The sequence below is a fragment of the Syngnathus typhle genome, linkage group LG17 (assembly GCF_033458585.1).
Source record: "Syngnathus typhle isolate RoL2023-S1 ecotype Sweden linkage group LG17, RoL_Styp_1.0, whole genome shotgun sequence".
NCBI lineage: Eukaryota > Metazoa > Chordata > Actinopteri > Syngnathiformes > Syngnathidae > Syngnathus > Syngnathus typhle.
Genome location: NC_083754.1, coordinates 6,584,200 through 6,594,736, shown reverse-complemented (window position 1 = coordinate 6,594,736; position 10,537 = coordinate 6,584,200). Strand labels below are relative to the sequence as shown.

General features: G+C 44.5%; 1 protein-coding gene across 1 annotated transcript in view; it reads left to right on the top strand.

Annotated features, from left to right (window-relative positions):
* The window catches only part of moto (minamoto), an 88,473-nt gene that overhangs the window by 67,961 nt on the left and 9,975 nt on the right, over window positions 1–10,537 (top strand). Inside the window, exons 12-15 of the mRNA XM_061303840.1 lie at window positions 275–344; window positions 5,787–5,913; window positions 6,456–6,557; window positions 9,136–9,243. The gene's annotated coding sequence lies outside the window, so the exon portion shown is untranslated. The remainder of the gene's footprint in view (window positions 1–274; window positions 345–5,786; window positions 5,914–6,455; window positions 6,558–9,135; window positions 9,244–10,537) is intronic.

The following is a 10,537-nucleotide window of genomic DNA, read 5'->3' as shown; positions in this document are numbered from 1 at the left end:
TCTCAGCAGCCTCCAGCTTCTAAAAAATAAGGACAGAGCCACACGCGAGGAGGACCTGATGTGGTTCCGTGTAAACATGCCGCATATTCGTACTTAATAATGTTAATAACGAGACCTGCGGGCAGCTATTAAGGGCACTCGTGGCCTGTAATTGAAGTTGAACGTGAAGCCGCCTCAGAAGTGGATCGCAAACGAGTCGCCCTTTGCGTGAAATGTCAATGTGATGTATCATCAGAAAAATCGCTTATTATGTTTTCGTCCTCTGTCTTTGCAGAGAATTCCACACTGAGAGACGGACAAAGCGGTCGAGGCATTGAAAGACAGACCATAATTTCTTGTTGAAGGTAATAAACTTTTTTTTTTTTTTTAAGGCTAGCTCTTCCGGGACCTCCGACATTGACGTTGTGCTGAAGTTATCCCTTTGCTCAAACGGGCTGACACCTCCTCTTATTGGCATCTATGATATAGATTTTCAGGTTTCTATCAAATTAAGGCTGCCGGCCGGGGTGTGGGTGGAAAAAGATCTATATGCAGCAGTAATGTTATTTGATGATATTTTCATCCTCTGGGAGTGACACAAAGTAAGAAGGAAGCAAAAAAGATGTTTGCTGTTGTGCGGCGGTTGCTGTGGCTAATTAGACAAAGGCACCATGGCAACATGCTAAAAACAGATTTGGTAGTTACGTTTCAAATAAATCCTGCAATGGCTGTATAACCATCGATCATAAAATGCATATTGTGGAATCTGTTTCCTCCTCAAAGATTAACGTAGATGCACTATAGTGACAATTTTAGATTTTGTTTTTGCATAAAAAGAAAAGTCAATGTCAATGAGCTGAAAATTGAACATGCATTGTGTTCTATTGTCAGTCTGCAAGTGTTGCTGCATCATTTGTGTTCAGATAAGCATAGTAGCCACATGCCGGTGTTTAAATGGCCAAGTTCTTCCCCGTCCAAGTATGAGTTTATGGAACTTGCTTTTGTGCATTAGAAACGATAAAAGTCCCTCCTGCCAACTCCTCCAAAGTTGGAAGCAATTGTTCAAACTGGACAAGGAGTCCAGTCAAAGCGTTTATTGATTCATTAATCGATTAATGGGGTGTGTTTCAAGGCTTCCTTCATCACAATTGGCATTTTCAACGCTGACATCAGCACATTTTACAGTTTCTGGCCTCAGCCTTCGAGCGATCACAAGTTGGACAAACATACACTTGGCTTCTCTTCCTGAAAATCAACATGGACTTTTCCTGGCTGGCATCGGCCCGCTGGACTGAACTCTTGCGACAGATTGAGACGGATCAGCGGTTGAAGTTGTCTTTGTACGACTCGTCTCTTCATCGTGACCAAACTATCAAAGCGGTGCTTCGCCGCCGGTCCGCGTCTAATTTTCTCGGTGAGCAAATAACGCATCGCAACGTCCTCTTCCAAATACCCGTCACACAGCAGGTGTGCCTGCAATGCATATTTACCTTATTGTTTTAGTCCTCATAACGGAGAGAGTTTACCTATATGAGGAAGCACACAGGCCGTAAATTGGTTTTACGGTTTGTTCAAGGAGGGGAGGGGGGAGAGGGCGGTGGCGGCTGTTTGCTCCCGACACCTGCTGCCTGGACCTGCCAGTCACATCGGCCAGGACCCAAACCGCAATCTCACGAGCAAAGGGATCACCGCGAGGGAAGAGGACAAACTAAAAGACAATGCAGAAGAATGTCATTGCTGAGTTCTGCATCATCTCTGATTTAATAGAAGCACGTTTTAGCTCATTTTTTGTTCACAGGGCGCAGTTGTGATTCAATGACTAGTTCCAGATTTGGCCCATTGGGCACCGCTGGCGTTTTGCGAATGTCTCCGCTGTCTTTTTGACACCTCCAGCTCAGTGGGAACAGTGTGGTTGCGAAACCCGGCTGTGTCGTAATTCCTGAAGTCCAGCCTTGCACTTGATCTAAAGGAAGGCAGGAAGTTAGTCGATTTATTTTATTTTTTGTGTACTGTGAAGACACGGCAGTCAATCAATGAGAGCGGAATGAAAGAAAGAAATGGAATAAAAGCAACAACAACAAAAAGCAGGAAATCGCTACGTCAGTCATCCGAAAGACTTTCAAAGCCCGACGTGCTGTTGTTTTCCGCGCTTCCAACGGAGGCAGGCTGAGGCAGAGCAAATGTTTCAGAAGGTGCACAGGGGACAGAGAGCACAAAACACGTGCAAGAGTCTTCAAGGATTCCATTTTTTTTTAGAAAGAGAAAGAGAGAAGTTTAGCAGGTCAAAGAAGCAAAACAACATCACAAGCGGGCGCAGTCATCCGCACTCTGATTGCTTCCCTTGTGTCGCTTCTGCCCGCCGCCTATCAAAGAGCTCCTTTCACGAGAACACGTTAGGGGAGGGAGGGCACCAGTGGCGAGGGGGGCAACACAACACAACACAGTGGGCACCGCACAGGAAGTCAAAACAGAAGATGAGATCGAAGATGCATTTGTGGGTGTGGAGGAAGCGAGCGTCCTCGTTTTACGTACGTTAGTACTCCTCTGAGGTCCCAAACGTGCTGGGAGATGTTCGCCTCAGCTGCACTTGCTAAAACCAATGTATTTATTTGTGTTATTTTTAGAGCGGAATGAATTTCCCCAAAAACAACACAAATATTCGACTGTCTCTTTGTACAGTTTTAACAGATAGCCAAAAATAACTTTTTTTTTTCCTGCTTTTAAACTCACAAATCAAGATACTATATATATATATATATATATATATATATATATATATATATATATATATATATATATATATATATATATATATATATATATTTTAGTCATTCAAGTAATATTGTCCCAATAATTTTGCACAGTAATGTGCGTTCAGCTTGCATACTGAGAAAATTAATATGCATTTGCCTTACGCTCGTTCTGCCTCAGTAATTTTTGCTGACTTGCACAACATCCAGGTAGTGTCCAGAAACAGTCAGAAACAGTGAAGGACGCCCCCCCACACCCCCGCACACACAGATGGCCCTGAAGCTGTGTAGTAGTCTGCATCCATGCATAGATCAAGCGTGATGTCTGCCTTGTTTTCCAAAAGTCACGTGATCGTGTTGCCATTTTGGCGAAGAGACATAAAGACATCCGTCCCGAACTTGTTCAGTCCCTAAAGATGTAATTTATGGTTCAATTTAGATGAAGGGAAAGAACTTTGTTCACCTGACAGCCCTTGAATACTTGGTAGAGTTGCTGGCAGCTGCCAGGGAGATAACATTGTCAGAGTGTTTATTTTGTTCAGCTGCCCTCCCTGGTGCTTTTTGTGTTCTTATGTAGGCCATTACTTGTGTTACTGCCTCCAGGTTTCAGTCAGCTACCCAGAGAAAGTGTAAGCTTTCGGACTCGGTGGAGGAATGGCGGTTCAAAAATAGTTGGGACTTCAGCACGTTCAGTGAGAGTGGCGGCTGGAGAGTGGCAGTTTGCTGGCAATGAGTACCCCATTTTTGAAAAAAATAGAATAAAATACCCCAGTCAAAAAAACTTGGGCATTACGAGCCTGTTCTCCAAAAAGGACCCAAGTGTGCTTGCCTCAAGCTGTTCTGTCTGTACGAACAACATTTAAAACATTATATATTATAAACATTATAATATTTAAACCCCAAAATGTTTAACAAAACCTTATGATTTTTATCAGAAGTCCAGTAGCCTAATACTAACACAAATGCAAAACACAATCAACTAGGTAACAAAAGTTAACATAGACAAACAAGTTCCTTCTCACAGCGAGCCGCAACACATACAAATATAGCATACAAAAATACGCTAAGACTAGATAAACAATATCATGTTTTCTAATGGTGTTTGAAATTAGCATTAGCAGCTAGCTACGAGAGTAACTTGCCACCGAGCCGCTAACTAGCAGGGCTAGCATCAGCGTGGACACATGGTAGCACTTTTTGAGTTATACCCTGCACCACAAGGTTGTTGTTAAAATCCGAACTATGACCTAAGATGTTCACAAGGCCGCTTTCAATTGTCGGCCTCATGTGCGTGTTGTTGTTTCGTGTTGTTACATTGTAAGCTGATTAGCTGATTAATGTAGTGAAAAGCGACCGCGTCGAGGCTCGCCTTCACATCGTCTTTTCTCCTCAACTGAGCGGCACAAAAGGCCTCTGGGAAGTTGCTCTTGAACCCTTTCAGCGAGGGGAAAGTCGCTGATCCAGGTATTGCCATATATGCGCCACATCGAGCATCCACATATGATTCATGCGCGCGTCGTCGCCATCTGCCTCGCCCGCGGCATCTGTTAGCTCGCCCGCTCTCGCGATTCTTTTCCCCCTTGCCGCCGTCCAAATGACGGCGTGACCTTTCTACCTGGGCCAGCGCCGTGGCGGCGGTCACAGCCGGAGCCCCAAATTCATCTCCTCGCTAAACGCTCCACGTGGCGGCTCTCTCTCCTTTAGCTCACGCCTCTCTCCATTTTCCCACCCCGCCGTGAGGAAAGGTCACACTTGTGTTCGCATGTGATTCATGATTAGCGGCAGTTATTGTTCGTATGCCCCACAACACAATTATCAGCACTGTAATGTACGTATGTATGAATTCTCTTTTGCAGCCACTGTAGCCTACTTTACTACTTTGCACTTGAACTCACTGGATTGAACTGATTTTAAGGCTGTTGGGTTTGTGGCTCTCGGGCTTTTGTGGCCCCATTGTTCATTTCTTTAGTGCTACGACAACGTCAGTGCTTTTTATTAGTTTTTCATGAATAACTAGATATGGTGTCAAGAAAATCGTGACTTGAGTTGCTTAATGTTGTGTTAACATGGAGACTATTAAATGGTAAAAAGAAAACACCACAGATAGTATGTGAATTGACATTTATGTTCTTTTTTATTCTGCCCTTCTTGTTGAGTGAACCAAAGAGGTCCGTGCTCGATTGCCTTTGTGCCGTGATACAAACCACCAAGGAATACTTTGCAACTGAAGCACAGACATCTTGGGGCGGCATACAGTAGCTCGTATGCTCTTTGGGCTTGGAAAACTTGTAAGGTAACAATTAAGTAGGTTGGGAAACAGTATGTGGAGGGTTCAAGCGGTTGCTTTATTGTTGTGAAAAATGGTTTGGATATTTCCCACAAGTGCTTTCACACTGAGAGCTGTTGTGTAAAGTGTTGAATGTATCACTTGGCAGCTTTGCTATACGAATTATTAATTATCGATCTCTTTTCATGCCAACTGTTACCTTAAACTTAGCTTGCCGAAAGTTTTTCTGTCTTAAAGACTGCAACAAACTAAGACCAACAAAAAACAATGGTATCATGTTAGTTTTACAGTTTTGGTTTTACAGCTCTTTGAAGCCGCATAAAATTCCAATTCTGAGCGGCCATTTTCCCCAATCTCATTGGCCAGCTGCCCCATTTGCCCCTTCAGCTGAATTTACAATGAGATTTGACTATGATGCCGCGGGACGTCCTGGCGGCTCATTTATGTATCAAACAGTCTTCAGGGAGGAGAGACTACATCGCAACAACATCATTAATATGAGAGTCATTCATCGCGGTGCTCAGAATGTAGTAATAATGAGACCACCTCGTGATTAGTCTTTCTGTATAGCAAATTTATTATTAATGCTAGGAAACGACTACGGGAAGCGGAGCATTTACGCTGAAATTGTTTGTTTTGTGTGTGTGTGTGTGTGTGTGTGTGTGCGTGTTTGTGTGTGTGCGTGCGTGCGTGTGTGTGTGTGTGTGAGCGAGAGAACATGTGGTAACTTCGCAGTAACCGCTGACCTTGTCCTGCTTCCTTTCCTCCAGATGAACATCCTCTCAGAGCACCTGACAACGCGACTGAAGCCAAAAAACGTCCCCCGACGAGGGCGAGAGGTGGAGCGCAAAGGGGGAGCTCGCTCCCACCCACCCCCCAAACTCCCACCCGCCCTCGGTGAGAACAGCATGGCACTTCATTTAAATTCTGCAAGCAGACATCCCATAAATCAGCAGCATTCTGACTAATGGCTTCTCCGTTGAGGGAAAACTTGCGTCTCGCTGCCTGGAGACGACGCTGCGCGCTACAAAAAGTGTGTGCCATGTTTTTTTTGTGCCGGTGTGTAATTGTGCACTTTGACCACACAAAGCTCCCATGCGCTGCTCCACAATTAGCACTCATAATTCTAAAGTGTGACGTCAAAATGCGACGCACTAAGGTAACCTTGTGTTTGTGTGGCAAAGAATCTCCTGTAGGTAATGCGTACATTCCAATTATTTCATTTTAAAGTTCATAATGTTGATCATTTTTCTTGTTTTATTTTACGTAACTAGATTAGATGCACTAAATCACATAGGAGAATTCCACTGGATTTCATGTTCTCATGTTTTAATTTATCTTGGACTTAATTTGATTATGTTAGCTTAATTGATTATACTTTTATTGTTTAAATTGAATTATTGTTATGTAAATGAGTTGAGATGTTTAACTCTCATCAGAAAGAAGACAAGTTGCTAGTTGGTGGTGTTGAGAGTCCTGGAATGAACATCAGAAATGCAGACCTCCTGGAACTTGACCATCAGGTCCATCAATGTGATCAGGTGTGTTTGTTGTCCTTACAAAGTCAGTATCGCGTTTTTGTCGTCTATGATCAATAATCCTATCATCATCAAAAATCTGATCATGGAACAGTGAATATGTGTGCACGCGTAGATAACATAAAGGGGCTGAGCACGCTACCATGTGGGATGCCAGTGTTCGATTGAGCACCTGTCCCAGATGTGCACTTTCCAACATAGTACCAATTTGAGGAGACCTGAGTTCACGCTATTGCGTGGTGATGTTGCACACCCATCCTGTCCAGACAGGAGCAGACAAGCTGAGGTTGAGGTCAGTGTGTGCGACTTGTTTGCATTGTGATAAGACACAGCACTTCGCGTTTGCGTCCTCATGTAACACCCCCCGCCCTCACGGCACATCACTTCCCATGCGGCGGCATGTTAGACGTACACGCCAGGCCACTCCCTGATCTCACACACACACATCTGGTAAATATGAATATATTTCACGGCTTATTGCCGACTGGAATGTCCATCATGAGAAATGCAGTGAGCTTTGTCCACGAGGTTGCACGAGACTCACGGGAAGTCCACCTGTGGCCCTGCGATAGGAGTCCTCTCCAGCCACTTGGAGCGATGCGGCCCAACATGTCACTCGACAGTCATGGCGCGCTCGCCACACAGGCTTAGCAGCATGACGCCATGCACACAGTGTGACAGAACACTATAAGAGCAAAGTCTCAGATGCGAGGGGTCACGTCTCATGTTAAAGCTTCCTTTTCATCCCGTACCCCCGACCCTCCACCCCTTTTGTGTGTTTTTCTCTTCATCTCCCGTAATCCAATCTCATTAGCCCCATGAATGAGAAGGCTCGCTGTGTGAATCCATTAAGAACGCCTCCTTCACTGTGTGCAGCCACTCTCTTTTTTTTCCTCCTAATCTCTCTAACCCCGTGGGATTAATCACCCACGGAGAACAGAAATCGACCCGTTTAATCGCTAAGAGATGTGACCAAAGGGCTGCGGGTGGAGAGGATGTGCTGGGAAATTATCGGCCAATTGATATTCACCGGAGAGCGAGCGAGTTAGTATGAATACCGTGTTGGAACGCTTGCCTAATTAGTTCAATTATCACCTCCGGCAAGTCCGCACATGGATACGTAAAGTTCGGCTGGAAGTGCCCACTTTGCCCATCTGTAATCTTACCTGATGCAAAAAAAACACATTTGCACCCGTAAATACCAAAACTCAGTCAACTCTGCCAGACCGTGCCAGAATATGTCCCTTAGTTCAGTAAATGTTGGATGACATCTGTGACATCTCCATCGAGCTACTTTGAAAGCCATTTCCCCCACTTTCTCCTTTAATTGGCCATAAATGTCACGTCAAGGTGACAGCCATCTCTCACTTTGACATGCCGGCGACTTCGCCTCATTCCTGCCTCTTAGGAAAAAAAAATATTAAAAAAACCTTGACGTGACGTGTCAGCGCGCCTAATCGTTGTCGTTGTTTAAGTTGGACTAAAAAGTTTAGACCTGCAGCAGAATTGGAGGGGGTTGTTATGAAATATTAATAAACCGTCTGGAGAGTACAGTAGATCATGAGCGGGGCCAAAGCGGCGTGGAAGCTGAATACACGATGGGCCAAAGTGGGCCGGGGGCTGTGTGGCGTTCGCTGAGCATTCATTAACCTTTCGCGGCTGCTGCGCCTACCTGCGCACCACTCTTTATTCAAAAGATGGCCGCCACCCGTCCAAGCGTTATCTTGAAATTCAGTCCAATTCCCAGAACGGCGCTGGTATTGAAATTGTCGCCAAGTGCGCTGGGGATGCCAGGGAAGGGTGGGGGGGGGGGTGGAAAGGTCAGTTTGGATCGGGGTTCGAACCCGCGAACTTCAGCCTTCCAACCTTACTTGATTTGAATTGCAAATGTATCAGCAGTCGGTGCCTCAAAGTGCAGGAGGGAGGGGGAGGGGTCACATCAGGGGATGAGGTACTTCTTGCTGCCAGTGCGGATTTTTCTCTTGAGAATTTAGTGGGATTTTCACCCAAAACAGTTGTTATAATTAGTGGGAGGTTGGGCTGAAGCAAAATAATCAAATTATGATTGCTATTGCAATTCAATATCTGAACCGCTTTTTAAATGTCTTGCATTGAACTTTCTTTTTTTTCCATTGAATTTCCTGTCAAATATATATGGCTTACAATATTTGTAAGAAGAAAAATGTTCTTCCTGTGTGTCAAAAAGAAGATTACACGGTGGCCTTTTGGGTGGGAAGGCATTGATTTGTAGGGGATGTTTAGCACGCAAGTTCCCCACACGGGTTAGATTACAGGTTTCGGTGTGACAAAGTGAAAGGACGAGCGAGAGCCGTCAGGCAAGTGCCAAGGCTCGATATGCTTTATTTTGTGCCATCGGCGGCCTCTAATCACACGCCGACCGCTCCGAAATGTGTTTGTGTCACAGTGACACACCGTGTGAGTCGTTTTGTTGTCCCGAGCCGTGTTCCTCTCGCTTCTCATAAGCTGATAAGAATGATAATAACTTGCCGCTTGCTAACGATGATAATGAGGCATTTCTCTGAAGGATATTAAGATGGTATCGTCATCCTCTGACACCCAGGGCGGTTGCAGTGTGTGTCTAATTACGAGGTGGCGGCGATCCCGACGGCTCTGTTTGAAGAATATGGCAACTGTACAGCTTCTTCGACAAGTATTCATTTTTTTTACGGTAAGTCAACATCATTTATGTCAAATAAGATCAAGCAGTCATCGCAAGAGAGGGAGGGAACTGGAATATAGTCAGCACAAAGTTTGACAGCCACTTGGAAAATCATTACCAAAAATAGAAAAAGAAAAATGATTTATTTTGAAAATTGTAATACATTTAAATAGTTTTAATTGTTTGGCCACTTACACTGTTGCTAGGTAGAATTCTTGGGGCATGATGACTTGTGCCCTTCAACCCCATTTTAGAAAAAAAGTACCAAAATCTAAAACTCACCCAACTAAGACTGCATTGGTGTCTAATTCTTGGAGGCATGTCAGTCTTTGCCCCTCAAGCTAATTTTATTTTATTTTTTTATTTAAATTTGCCAGTCAGACTTACGATTCCGTTTCCTTAGCAAAGTGGGGCAGAGGACACTGCTGCCCCACAGAGATTAGAATGCAAAAGGATGCCAAAAATATATCCACAGTATGTTTCAGAAACTGTAAAGCATACATAAGTTACAAGTTATTGCTGCGACTATAGCTGAACATTAATAGTATTATCAAACGTCGTCACATTTATTGTACCGTGCGCACATTTATTTATTTTCTCCTCCAATATCACTGAGAGGTTACGATTCATGGCCTGAGCCGCAACAACCCAACAGGGAATGATTGAGATCTTTTAGCCTCGCTTTTGATGAGCTCCCACTGCGTCTATTATTTACATTTTTATTTACATAGCTGTCTACACGCTGCTGTAGCAGGAGCACAATCGTCCTTGGCGTCATATGACCCGGCGGCCCTCTTAACATTTTCGCCCTAAATTCTTTCGCAAGTTGAGGAATTCTTTTCTCCCTCCTTACTCCACACGTTGCCGCCGCCCCCCCCATCAGTAACAATTAGGAGCTCCGGCTGCACTACATGCGCATTGTCCCGCCTCGTTATTGTTTCAGTCACTCACAGCATATCAATGCTTAACGGGGAAATTAGCATGCGCGCTAGCAACGTGAAGTGACACCTCGCCGCGCCCTCCCTGCGCTCTCGGGTCGCTTCGGTTAGAAACGCTCACGGGGAGGCCATTAGTGAGGAGGGGAACATGACTTCAAATTTTAATCCAAGCTCTCAAATCTTTTCAGATTTACTGCATTGTTGCACCTTTCGACAAGGATAACCACCCCAGTATATTGCACCATAAAACGCTCTACATAAATTATTTTGAAGCCTCATAGATTGCCGCTTTGAAAGCTTGTTCTTAATGAGGAACACGGAAATTTTAATTGTGGTGGAATTTTACATTTCAGAGCAGGTATGAT